The following is a 14882-nucleotide window of genomic DNA, read 5'->3' on the forward strand; positions in this document are numbered from 1 at the left end:
CCCCCCCCCCCCCTTAATATATATAAACAACATAGGAATCTAAATTTTTTTTTTGATAATGTAGAAATCTTAGTGTTGAAATAAAAATTCAATGGAAACAAATTCTAACATGAAACATGATTTCATATGTATTCAGGTATTGTCAGGTTTATAAGTCCAACCAGATTTAGAATCAACCAATCAGACCTTAACATTTAAACATAAACCAATCAGATTTTTTTTTTGTTTCCGTTAAGTCTCTAGTAATGAGTTTGTCATACACAAGTTAAGCCTATCCAGACCAACTTGTCCATAAAATATGTGGACAATATAGACAATTCTTGCTATATGCTTGCCGCTTTGTCTCAAGTTCACAGTTTATGGCTTTTAAAACTATGTTTTAACATTTTATTTTACTACTAATCTCCGGATTTGAAGGGTCTAAGCTTTCCCTTAGATTATTTTTTTTTTATTAAAAAAAAAAGCAGTAACAGTGTGTGATAATTATTGATTTCCCTTGTCCTACACTCCTACCTTTTATCATATCCGTCTTTGTTGAGCTTTGGGGCACCGGATTAAGTGTGAACTCTAGCTGGTACCTTTGATAAAGGCACTGCTGTTATCTGCGCAGACATGGAGGCAATGGCAAGGGACTTTGTCCTGTACCAGAAGAACTGGTTGAGGATCCACACCCCTGCCTCGCCACCCCCATCCTTTCATCCCTCCCCAGTCCCCCTCTGTCTCCTGCTCCTTTGCATCCCTCGCCTTTTCTGCCTCTGTAATTAATGCAATGAGTGCATTTTATGATTAGGAATGCGAGAAGAGTTTAGTCCCACATTAGTCGGGTAGTGTACATCTATTGGGTTTATGGCTTCTCTACTCTGAAGTTCAGGCTTTTGATTGAATGTCATCAAATTATATCAGAGTGGATTGTACATGCACCAATCATGTAAGGCCCATGGCCTAAAGCCGAGGGAAATAATGTAGAGACTGCACTCCATCCCCAAGAATGGGATGAGAGTTTAGTTCCACATCGGTTGGGTAGTGTAAGACTACTAGGTTTGCTTATGACCTTGGGTATGATCTTTTCGACTCTCCTTCCTCAAGTTTCCCACCTATCCTGTCTACTTTAGTCTCTCAGTTTTTCTTCTTCTGAAGGTTATGTTCATTTTTTTTTTTCTTTGATGCATAAGCCTCCATCAATACATGACATCATGCATGTGTTGGGATCAAGTGAATCAGTCAGGTTGTGTTTGATAGCTAAGAGAAAAGAAGAAAAAAGAATCTGAAAAAATAGAGGAAAACAAATGACATGGTAAAAAAAAAAAAAATTATGTCTGTTTGGTTACCATTAGAAGAAAAGAAAATATTTTTTTATTCATTTTTATTTTCTTGTATTTTAGATAAGACTTTTTTTGACAACAGAAAACTTTACCATTCTCAAGATGAATTTTGAAATTAAAAAAAAAAAAAATCTTCTTTTACTTCAGAACATGCCAAATGCAATGAGAATTTCTTAAATCAAGAAAATAGAATAATTTTTATACTTTGTTCTTTTATTTTCTTTGCTTCTCTTGACTACCAAACGCAGCCTAAATGAAAATAAATATTGGTTAATTCCAACAAAATGCCGAATGGCTGATTTGAGGAAGAAAGAGGAGAGGGGAGCGGAAGATGGAGGAATGGGAGACTATGTTTGGAAGTCAAGAAAAGAAAAAAAAAAAAATTTGAATATGAGAAGAAAGACACACATAAGAAATTATTATGTAGTCATTCTATTTTGTCTTATTATATTTCTTGTACAAAACATTTTAGTATAGTGACAGAAAAATATAATAAAGAGTAGAAAAGGAAAATAACATTAGTTGCAACCACCTTGGATAATCACAATCCAATTATCCCTAAACATATTCCTATACCTAAACTGGAAAAAAGTGAAACAGAGGCCCAGAGGAAAGTTTGTTTCCACATAGGAAACCTTCAAAACACATTTTTTTTTGCTTGGAATTCCAGCTACAATAAATCACTTTACAATGTGTAAAGCGAAGCTAGTAACGTAACGTGTATAACATTCTTCTCCAAGACATTAACATGAGAGATCAGATCAACCACTGTAACAATAGCCCAAGGAAGAATACATCATCCCCAGCAAAGTGGAGATAGAAATTAATTTGTGTTGTATTTTAAAGCTACATATATAGTTAGGACTTAGGACTTAAGAGTCTGAGGGCTGCCTAATTTCTCTGTTGCCTCACAAGGATCGCAATAGTGAGCCCACATGTAAAATACCATCAGCTTTACATAATAAAAAAAAAAAAAAGGAGAGAGCAACCCAGTACACGAGACTCCCGCTACTACAGAGTATGGGAGGGGCAAAGTGTACGTAGTCTTACCCCCTGCATCGTAGAAGATGCTATTTCTAAGGTTTGAACATGTGATCAACATGTTACAATACTGCAACTTAACCATAATGCAATTAAATAATTAAAGCTCATTATCATTTTCAGACAATCACCACTCAAGGAATAACCTCATCCACCAAAGCACACTTGATCTCCTTCATCCACCACTAACCATGATCTGAAAATGGTTGCAGTAAATTAATTTGAATATATATAAGAAAAGAAAAGTTTTCCTGAACTAATGGGGGACCATTCATTCATCATTCTAGGGTTCAAAGATTTCTTAGGGTTTTAGTATATTCCCAAAATACCCTCTTGATACCTCCTACGAGCTTCTCAAGCCCCGTAGTGAATGGATTCCCGAAAAACTATCTTTAACCTATATATTTGAATTGAATTTTGTATCATCATTGGATGTATCTTTATTTCTGATATGAGTGAGTGGTACATGCACTTTATACACTATAGTGGGTTGAATTGACCCTTTTTTTTGTCACAAAGTTTAGTTATAAAAATTACAAACTTATCTTCTCCTTGTTGGTGGCTCATCAACAATGTAAAAGTAACAATTAAGAACAAGGAAAAAGAAAAAGGTGGGGCTAATGAATCAAATGATCATGTCCTGGGTGCTTACAATTAAACTTTGTCCCTGGTATTGGATTCTTTTGAATCTTCTTAAACAACTTCCATATTTTATTATTGAAATATTTTTCTTTCTGAAAAAAAAAAAAAAATACTTTACTCGGCTTTGTTTAGGAAGTCCACATTGTGCCATGAGGATATCTAGATGATATGACTATTTTGACAATTGGAAGGAGATGACACACGTACGGTCCCAAATAATTCAATGTTTATAGCACTCCGACCATAAGAGAAAGGGGGTGAGTTTAAGTTTTTTTTTTTTTTTGTAAAAAAAATAAGGGCGTTTTCATTGATGCTAGCATATCCCTTCAGCATATTTTCCTTTTTGTATGGGGGAGGGGAAGAGCATCTTTGCAACTCCAAGGATATAGTAGTGGCAAAACATCCGTTATGTATTTAGGAAGAATTTTGGTAGGCAAGAATACTTCTGGAAGCATCAAGAATCAAATAATAATGCTTCTTGAGGCGTCAGAAGCATATCATCACAACTATGAGAGAGAGAGAGAGAGACTTTTATTCACCACCATATCTTACCCTAATTCCATTCTAGTGGAACTATTTGGGTTGCCAAACCCATTAGCCTCATGGAAAGATTCGTGGTTTGGGTACATCCCATTTGCTGGTAGAGTAGTCATTTCAAACATACTGCAACTAAATGGAAAACTTCATGATTTAAATGACTACTAAAATCAAATCATGTTAAATAAAGTAGGAGAGCCACGATATATTATTTGGAAATCCAGCCCAAGACTTTAGGCATGGTGGATAAGTGCCTACTAAAATCAAATCATGTTAAATAAGGTAGGAGAGCCACGAAATATAATTTGGGAATCCAGCCCAAGACTTTAGACTTGGGTGGAGAAATGACTAAAATCAAATCATGTTAAATAAAGTAGGAGAGCCACGAAATATTATTTGGGAATCCAGCCCAAGACTTTAGGCTTGGGTGGAGAAAGTCCAAGATTATATTAAGACATATTTAAGGTCTCATATTTGAGAATCCAACTCATCCGTGGGTTGTTTAGATGGTTAGGGCGAATTGAGGATTGTGTGAATAGGTGTACGGTCCTAGGTTCGATTCCCCATTTGTTTTGCTGTGCTAGTCTTTCTAAGAATTAGTTGAGGTGTGGTTGTTGTGCTAGTCTCCCCGAGGTTTAGTTGATGTGCGGTTGTTGTGCTAGTCTCCCCGAGGATTAGTCATGAATAAGAGATTCTTGCCTTCTAATTATAAGCAACGCATTAGGGGTGTAAGTTTGGCCCTGATGGCTCGAACCCGCCCTGATCCCGAACAAGTACTGACCCAAAATTTTTGGCCCTGAAGGTCGACCCAACCCTGAAATTTCTGACCCTAAGTCAAGGTTAGGGCGGGTAAGGGTTGATGTCTTTGGCCCTCCCAGCCTGCCCTGAATCCGGCCCTGATTTTTTTGCCTTAACTTTTGGCTTGACCGGGGCCTGGTTTTTGCCTCTGATGTCGACTTTGGATTTTTTATGTTTCTTAGGATGTTCTCCTCTTTGTTTAACATGACAAGTGTCTTGAGATCTTCGGATTGTTTGCCTTATTAAGATGATCTCTTTGTTTATAATAACAAATAATTAAAAATTTTTGGATTATTTGTTTTCTTAGGATGATCTCCTCTTTTTTTACTATAATAGTTGGAGTTTTTTGTATTGTTTGAATGTTTGCTTTAAGAAGTTATTCTCATGACAAGTAATTTGTGACTTTGTGTTTTTGTTTTTTGTTTTTTTTTGTTTTTTTTTTTTTTTATCTCCTATTTATTATGAATATTTTTTATTTTTTAGTTATTTTATATTTTACAGGGTCAGGATCAAGGTATACCCGGCCCTTGATGGAAAACTAGGGTCAATCAGGGTCAGGGTTAGGGTCAGGGTCATCCCGGCCTGACCCTAAAAAATCAAGGCCAATCAGGGAGGGTAAGAGTTGGGTTGAACCCTGAAGGATTGGGCCTGGGTTGAAGTTTACTGACGGGTTTGGGTCCAGTTAAGGGGACTCAGGGTTGGGTTAGGGTTTTAAGAAGCCTGGCCCAACCCTGCCCTGTTGCACTCCTACAACGCATGTATCTCAGGTTTGCACAGTTGAAATAAGAGAATTTAACAGTTAAAGAGTATGTTGTTAGATTTTATTACTTGACCACTCGTTCTGATTTTGAGTGGGATGAAGAAGTATTGGTAGCACAATTTCGCAATGGTTTCTACCCTCAACTTAGAGCTGCTCTTTCAACTAGTCGACTGCCTACAATGAAAGATGTCGTACAAGTAGCATATCAGGTTAAGGAAAGTTTGAAACGCCCATACAATTGGAGGCCATTTACAGATGCTTTTCCTAGAGTTCCTAGTTCTATTCAGCCACAGTCATCTCCACAGGAAAAGTCAATCAAAAGACCATAGGCTAACGCTTTATCTATGGCCTCTTCACAACTCAGTCGACCGTATTCTTCACCTCGTTGTGATTCAGACCCATCATCTTTACGACCTAATTATCCATACTCCTCACCTCATCGTGGTTATAACAAGAACTCAATATTTTCAAAGAAGATTATGCAATGTTTCTCATGTCAGGGGTACGTGCATAGAGCTAATCAATGTCCTAACCAGTTGTTAGCCTACACTGACAAGGACAATTTTATACCCTATGCAACAGAAGAGCAATCGAAAATAGAAATAGTAAATCTAGAGGCTGAATGTGATCATGATCCTAATGAGATTAATGATGGTGACAGTGATGGTGATCATCAACCGTTCTATATGATTCGTTCTCTTTTAACTACACAAAAGATTCCTAACCAGGGTGCGATGCAATGACGGTTTGTATAATATGGTGATTGACCCCCGGCAGTTGTACCAATGTTACTGCTGAGATGTTGTTCATAAGTTGGGTCTGAAAACTGAGCCTCATACGAACCCCTACAAGGTTGGGTGGGTGAACAACAATAATCTGAAAATTTATGAAAGGTGTTTTCTCACGAACTGTCAATCCTAAAGACAGTGCATCTATATATTAAGGGCGTTTAATTAAGAATACTCATTTTGAACTTCATCAATCAAGACAAAGTTAGAAATTTAAAGCTCAATAATTTTGTTTTAATAGATGGATTACAACTAATTCAATAAACAAATCGATCTTTCTAAGATAAATGTGAATGATGTAGTGAGTTCACCGGTGAGGCCTGTCCCAAAGAATCAATGGAATTGACTTCGTCGTTGTGAAATGAGTCAAGAAGGAAGAACGTTAAGCCCCTCAGAGGCACTCAAGGATACCATTCTGGTAGGGTCTGTATCATAACTGTACGGAAGGTTAGTTTATTCTAAGAGGTCACTGCTTTTTCTGTCGTGTATTCATAGACGGAACCATCTTGGGGACTTGGACATGAACCTAGCTCATATGAGAAGCACTCTAGATAGTATTAAAACAAAAGGATCCGAATCTCCTATTTTTCAACAAATCTGGAGAGAAAATGCAGAATATATAAAAAGTATGAATAGACTACATGACATGGAGAGCCAACGCTGCCCTTAAACCAACCAGGCTGGCGACTTTTCACTTCTTTCCTTTTATATTTATTTTTTCCCTTTTGTGCTGATCCCAGTTTTTGTTGGTGTTTTCTGAGTGTTATTGGTCGAATATTCTGGCATGTTAGCAAACTAATAGTTACTTAGACGAGCATCCAATGGCTAAAAGGACCCGTATACACACCCCAACACATAAGCGTGCACCTCCAACCGTCAGATGCCTCACTAGGCCGCCTAGTTGTTGGAAAAGATCCGAACGTTTGGATTTTAGGATCACCATAGATTGAAGTCAAAGAAGTTTGCCACTCTTTCCCATTAATAAGTGTGGATATTAAAGCTCTCGGTGTGTAAGGCGATGGGCATCCGGAGGATGCACTGTACAAGTATTACTGGGGTCAGGCCAGAGAAATGGGTTCGTTTATATAAGATAAGCCCATTAAATATGTAATGTTTTACCTTAAAAGGTTTTAAATGGGTATTTTCCCATTATAGATTAGGGAAAATATATAATGTGCAGAGGCCACACAAGCCAAGCCTGGCTATGAATTTTTTTGGGTAGGGTCAGGCCAAAAAGAAGGTAATTTCAGGGTTACGCTGGTTAGACCAGTGTCCGGGCTAGCCCAGCCCAACTCTTGTATCATTATCTATGCATCACATATGCGTAAAGTTAAGAAGGGCCTCTAGGTTGGTGAGGATGGGGTTGGGCTGGAACTGAAGGCTGCATTGGCCCATTAGTGAAGGGTCTATACATATGACTAAGGATGTCAAATTGGAACTGAAACCAAAACCGAATCCAGATCAGGACCGAATACCTTGAACCAAATCCAACCCATTATAATATGGTTAAATCCTGGATCTGAAATAAATATTTGTAATTCGCTTCAGTCCGGATCTGGATTTATACCAAGAACCGGCGGTTCTAACTGAAATCGGAACGAATAACTTAATGTCCACCTTTTCCTCTTTAACTAAAAACTTGATGTTACTTATATGGAAACCCGATATATTCAATCACCTAAATGATAAATCATCTTATAAAGTTTCAATTATAGTCCAACTCTAAAACCCTCATTTTTTTTGCTGCATTGGGATTCGTGAATCGTGAGTTAAACAATCTACTTAATTGTAACTCTTCAAGTTTGAAGTATTTTGTTTTTCCTCTTCTCTGGATATTATGTTTTAAAGTAGTGGAATTAACGATATTAGAAGTTCAATAGATGATCGATAGCTTATGTTTTTTTTTTTTTCATTCTTTTGTTGAGGAAGACCAATAACATAGTGAATAAACATTTATATTTTGTCTTATGAATAGCAGTTGCATAACAAAATCGAATTTAAAACTGGATACTGGAACCAAATAAGAACCGAATACAAAATCTAAATAGGAACCAGAACCGGACCGGAACCGGATAGGTCGGGTATGAGTACCAATTTTCAGAACAGAGATGGGACTTGGTCCGATTCTGAATCACAATAACACTCCTTAAAACCGAAATCGAAATCAGACCGAATACCTGATTTTAAACTGATTGACACCCTTACATAGGACCTGCCCATGTACATGTAATAATCGGTAGATGGGCCAAACCTGATATTATCATTAGGGAGAGGCTTTCGTGAACCAGTGTGGGAACTGATGGAAGTGTGACGGCAGAATTTATACTTTTCATGAGGAGGAGCGTTCACCCCTATGTGTCTAGCACAAGGCCACACTGCCTTTAATGTATTTTATTATTATTATTATTATTATTATTAATTTAACAAACTTGGCTGGTTGCCTACCTGGGTTTGAACTCTAACCTGAAGTGGACCTATATTTAGAACCCGAAGTTCTAGGCCAGGTGCGGACCTAGTCACAAGGATTGGTGGAAAGCGCATAGTTGCCTAGCTAAGGCCTGTTTGGTCTTCTTCGAAGCTTGTGTTGGAATTTCCGGCCAATAATAGGGTGGGCTAGGGTTAGGGTTGAGAAGTTTCAGCCCGAGGTCAAGCTGGCTGAGATAGAGTAGAGGCTTTATGTAGGACTGCTCCAGCCCAACCCTTGGACTATAAATAAATAGATTATATTGTGTATGATGTATAATATATATGGATTACATTACAGAGATAGGACTTCATAGGCCATTCGTTTCGTTTACCTGTTGCAATATAATTTAATACCAATACACCATACAACTATACACATAGAATTTTCTCCACTGTTTTCTTTTTTACTTCACTCCAATAAATTTTTTTGAAAAAGATGATTTTTTTTTTAATGCAACAGAAAACACTTAAAATTAAAAGCAATAAAATCATTTACAAAGTAAATCCTCTATGCCATCTATTGAGTCTCTTGCGTCCTCTTTTCTTTGGAAGAGTGGAGATAACTTCAAATTCTTAGACCCTATGAGTTGAGTGAGGCTTTGTCTCCCGAAAAAGAGAAAGTGTTTAGGTCTTTGTAAAGTTAAGGAGTCTAACATCACTAAGATTATTAATCTCATTTGGAAGATCTCTTCTAGGAAAAAATAAAAATATATGGATTGACACTAGTTTATTCGAGATACCTGAAATCTAATTCCATTTGATAGGCTTATGTCCCTATGGATGCTTCTTGGGCTTGAATTGTCCTTCATTCATTCATTGTGGGGACATGTCTCCTACATGGCAATAAAAATGACAAAGGGAACTTTCGCCAGACTTTATGTGTACTTGTTCTAGAAAATCTTCTTCAAGAAAAAAAATTTGAGTGTGTAAACTGTACTCATTAAGAATGCTGAGAAATGTGAATCACTTTCTTGTTGAAAGATCAACACCCCATGGGCCAGAGGGCTACAAGCTGGGCTTCTTTTGCCTTATATAATGATCATTCCCAGGGGTCGGATATTTTTTTTAAGGTCCACAATCGATGCTGCTGGGGTACCTATATCTAAGTGTAATATTTTAGCAGTTTCTCAATTAGTAATCAGGAGAGTTAACATTGGGAAAGAGCAATCTGATCATCTCTCTCTCTCTCTCTCTCTCTCTCTCTCTCTCTCTCTCTCTCTCTAATCAACTACCTCACAAAAAGGAATTTCAGGAAAAGCAACAAACATGGTTGCCTGGCCTCTAGAAGGACATTCTTTTTCTTTGCATGTGTGGGATGGACCACCTCATCAATGTCTTCTTCTAGATAGATAAGTGGAGGTTTGAGTTTCTCCATCTCAAAAAGATCTTCCTCTGAAACCAAAATATCAATTGGGGAGACTTGTAGAAGTTCTGTATCTTGTTCTCTAAGTTTGAATATTGCTACTTCCTTTCCTCCACTCCTGTAGAGTGATTAGCATGTGGTTATATCCCCATCTTCATTCACATGGCCCATTAATCAGGATCATCTGATCGATGGATCGCGATGATCAACGGATGATTCTACTCAGTGGTTTCTCATCAATTGGCCAGTCTGGATTGGTGATGATCATGATCATACAGGCTGTGCTTTGGTGAAGCATACATGTTCAAGGCTTTGAAATCTGAACTACCCAATGCATCAGTAGGACAATAAGGTCCAGAGATTATGATGGGAACCCTTTCTCTGTTGACTCCTCCATTCCATTCCATCCCAATCCACCAACTTCAATCCTAGCAATGGCAACAACTCAATTTCTCAATCTTTTTTCCGCACGATATATCTAGAACTCCAATTGAATCACCATTAATTACCGGCTGGTTCCAATATAATATGTACCAAATCTAGAAATGAATGCAATGAAACACACTATAATTAGTGGTTCAACTTGGGGTGATACTTAATTGTTCTTATGGACCTACAAATTAATCCGAACCCTTAATAGTGTTTAATTCAACTTTGCAACTTGCATTTTTGCAGTGATGACCTGCTTATTAAACCTGACTCACCCATACCTAGGGAGGGAGTTAAGGTCATGTAACAAATCCTATATATACATACCCTTGTAATAGTAAGGAAAACAATCTCTGTCTTTCAATGGATATAGACATATTGTCGAACTGCGTAAATTATTTTCTTCATCTTCTCTATTTCGATATGATATCAGAGCTTACGGATTTATATTATGAATATGAGACAGCCATACTACACACAGTAGCAAATCTGGTCTTCTACGAATGAACAAAACATGTTGAAATTAAGTGTCATGTGGTTCATGAAAAACAGCAAGCTTGACAAATATGGACTCTTTATATTTCAACAAAACAATAAGTGGGAGACATTTTTACTAAAGCTCATAGTCAAGAACAATTTCATTTTCTTCTTAGCAAATTGGGGCATCCATGATGTTCAAGCTCCAACTTGAAGGGAAATATTAAGATGTAACGGCCATGGCCATACCCTACCTAGGAAGAGAGGTAAGGTCAGTGGAACAAACCAATTATGAAAATAGTAAGGGGAATAAATCATGCCTTTTTTTTTTTTTTTGATAGATAATAGAACTTCGTCTTTATGTTGATATAGGCATATTGTAGAACCACACAAGTTTTTGTCTTCTTCTTCCTCCTTGTTTTCTCTCTTCTATCTATATATTTAACATATGTCTAGTTAATCACCTAGCTTTCCCAGTTTGGTTTATAATTTCAATTGGTTGATAACACAGCCCGACCCTTACTAACCAACCCACACAACCTTAGTCGACAATTTCTCATCCCTGCTCTATGTGGATAAATCTTGCCTCAGTCCTATCTTTGAAACCCTTAAGGTGGCCTTCCTTTTAAGAATGTAAATTTCAAATCGAAACTGTTTATCAAAATCGAACTGAACCGTTTACACCAAAACCGTGAAACTATTTATTAAATAGTTTTTGGTTTTAAAATTGAGACTGTGATTGGGTTTTTATTTTAAAGTTTAAACCGTTAGTAAACGATTAAACCGATTAACATATATCTAATAAATTTTCAATCAATCAATGTTAAGTTTACATACATTTCAATAAAAAAGAATTAAGTTTACATTAAACAACTATTAAAAAAAAAATATAACAAGAAACAATTCAATTCAATGTTACAATTTACATCCATTTCACTAAAAAAAAAAAAAAAATTAAAGTAAAGAAGTTGTGTGGATAAAAAATTAAAAAATAAGAAAACCATTTAAACTAAAACCGTTTATAAATGGTCTCGATTTTAATATATGAAACCATTTATTTAAGTATTCGGATTTGATTTTACCTAAAAAATCTTGTACCGAATCGAATAATCGTTTACACCGAAACCGAACGAATTAACACCCTTACTTCCTTTTATACTAATTCACTACACGATGCTAGCTAGTATGCTGAAGGTGGGCTGGTAGGTTATTGTCTTTGTTTTTACTGTAATTTAAGCTTTTTGTATTCTTTCATTCTTGATAAATCTTAAGCAGAAAAAAAAAAAAAAAGCTAGTATGTTTTTTTTATTACATTCTTGTTAATTATTATTGTTATCAGTAAACTTTGAATCATATATATGTCACGCTTATGTGGATCTTTTGTGCTCATCCTAATTAATTAGGCCTTTTAACCTAGTTTTGATTCCTAAAGCCCTTTACCCCCACCCCAAAACATGTTACTTCTTCATTATCATCTTCTTCCCTTCTTTTTCCTCTCCCCGTTATGCCTTTTGGATTGTATTGGCAGATAAATTCACTAATATCTCATAAGGACCAGTGAATTTGGGTTCTAATCATTCAATGATCCACTCTCACTACCCTTTAGTTGTTCTCATTTCTTAGTCTTATTATTATTGCTATAATTGGAATAACTATTTTGAAGGGACATATAAACCAAGATGCAATCATAATCCTTCTTATAATTAGAGGAATATTTTATATATCCTTAAGTGCGATTTCGTTTTTGTCCTCTCAACTCACAAATCAAACTCCTAAATTTAAAAAAAGACATAACCACAGATAACCACAGATGATACCAAGAACGTAATTATTAGGGTCATTAGGACCCTGGGCACACAACCTTCAATAAGAAGACAACCACGTTTTATGGTCAAAGGTTTAATATTGAAACTATTTAATTAGATAAATACAATAGTATTTAATGAGGCATACAAACGTGCCCCCCATATAAGATTCTAGAAAGTAGAAAGTGTAAATAAATTAATGTCACCCCAACCTTAATTTTACTATAAGATCTCTGAACTTAAGGACAAACAGGCCCTGTAACGGATCATTGTTTCATGTTCAATGGTGTGGAATTATGTCATGTTTAATGGTGTGAAATTATGAGAACGTCTGGCTACAAGTCTTCTTCGACATCATTTGGGTCACTGGGTGAATATTCATGCGCTGACCCGCTTAGCCATCCACTCTCCATACTGCCCCAGATTTTTTTTTTTTTTTTTTTTCGGGTTCTATCTCTGGTTTTGAATTGGTTAATCAGCTGACAAAGATTTGTTAAATTTTTTTAATGAATTATTTATGGATTCAAAACAACAAAGATTTATGAAGAAACTTCTACCTAAATCCATATCATTGGAAGAAGACGATCTTCTTTGTACTCTAATCTTCTCTGCATCGATCTTGTATGCTCTTTTCTCTATAATAGTTAGGTTAGCAACCAGTGAACATTACTACCAATTTATAGACTCAAAGAAGGACTAATCTGTAACCAAAAAAAAAAAACAATTGATATCTCTCATAGTTGCTAAAAAAACGTATATATTATATTACACTTTCTAGTGGTTAATTGGTGATGAATTCTGAAATATGTCTCATGATATTGTCTGTTTTGCGAATTTTGGTCCGAAGTCTGGAGGTTGACGGGTACTCATACCATGACTCTAATCTTATTTGGACCATAGTTTTCCTTTCACTCACCGAAGTGCACTTTGGGCATCTTGATCCAAGGCCCAGAGGAGGGCTGGTACTCTCACAACTCCAATTCTTATTTGGGCCATGGTTTTTCCTTCACTCATCGATGTGAGACTATTCTCCCATGGGACAAGCTTTTACTCGCAATAGAGGCCTCCTAATGCAGGAAAGAACATGTCGGGAAGTTTACTTGCCCGAGTTGGGGGCCCTCCTTCTAGTGACAATGATGAGGTCAAGGAGCACGTCTCATGATATTATCCGCTTTGGGTGTCTTGGTCCGAGGCCTGAAGCCTGAAGGGTAGTTGTACGGTTTTAAAAAGCCTCATGAGTGAGTGAAGATTTCACTACCCAAAAAAAAAAAATAGTGAGTGAAGATTCCAATACTTAAATAAACCATGGTTTTCCCTTCACTTAGGAATGTGGATTTATTCTCTATTGGGACAAGCTTTTACCCACAATAACTGAAAAATCTATTACTCATAAAAGAGATCACCTCTGTATTTGGTATTGTGCTTCATCCAATCAAGCTTATCAGTCAACACGGACCCTCTCACTAATCCAAGCCTATACATTGACCCCTAAGCCTACTTCATGAGAAATGTGAAAACAATTCAAGGTTTTAGTTTCATTCTTGATCATTTCAACCTAGCTAGTTACATTATCCTCCTACGAATCTAGCTGACCCACAGTGTTTTCTTTTGGCCTGAATTGAAGTGATTGCTGCCAACTGGTTTTGGTCATGGTCTGGGTTGACCCTAGACACTGCAACCACGAGAGAGTGACTGAAGTTACACCATCAGAATGCCACCTGAAAATGGAATGGTTTTCATATTAATGGACGCACAGCAAACGCAATACCAGAGCAGGTGGGTATGGTGATAATTTGGTGTTGGATCGCAAACTAAAGACAGAATACGAAGCTTTAACTCTCTTAGTTGCAACTTGCAAGCGGGTCTCCTATCAATTACATCCAATAGATTAATCTTCTGTAAGTGTAGTTATCCAGTGACAATTACACCCTAAACAAATTTATATGCAAGAGAAGACAAGACAAGAATTTGGTGACTAAGACTTTTTTTTTTTTATATTTATGAAGGTGGGTGGTTTCATAATCTGTTCCAAGGCGGGGGAAAATAGTAGCTGACCAACTAGAGGTGAAAGTCTTTGGCTCTTGGCTCCATGGCGTTTTTAGATGGTCTACCAGGTTCAATGTTTGACCCTGAGATAGTGAGAGGTAATAGTGAGATCTGCAAGAGTTTAATAATCATCAAAAACCTTTCTTCACTAGAACTCATTCATATCAGAATGCCCTTAGCTGAACCCATATATACTAAGTAATTAAAACCATTTCAGTGAACAATAACCACCATAACTTTATCCCAACTTGATGGGGTCGGCTACATGTATCTGATAAGGTCTAAGATGCATGTAAAGAAAAAATGAAATAAAAAAAAAAGAAGTTAAAACAGTAATCAAAATAACATCCTTGGAACATCCTCTATAAAGAATCGACTAAACGGACCGAAATGAAACTGAAAGACAAG

This window comes from Macadamia integrifolia, chromosome 8 (genome assembly GCF_013358625.1).
Source record: "Macadamia integrifolia cultivar HAES 741 chromosome 8, SCU_Mint_v3, whole genome shotgun sequence".
Lineage (NCBI taxonomy): Eukaryota > Viridiplantae > Streptophyta > Magnoliopsida > Proteales > Proteaceae > Macadamia > Macadamia integrifolia.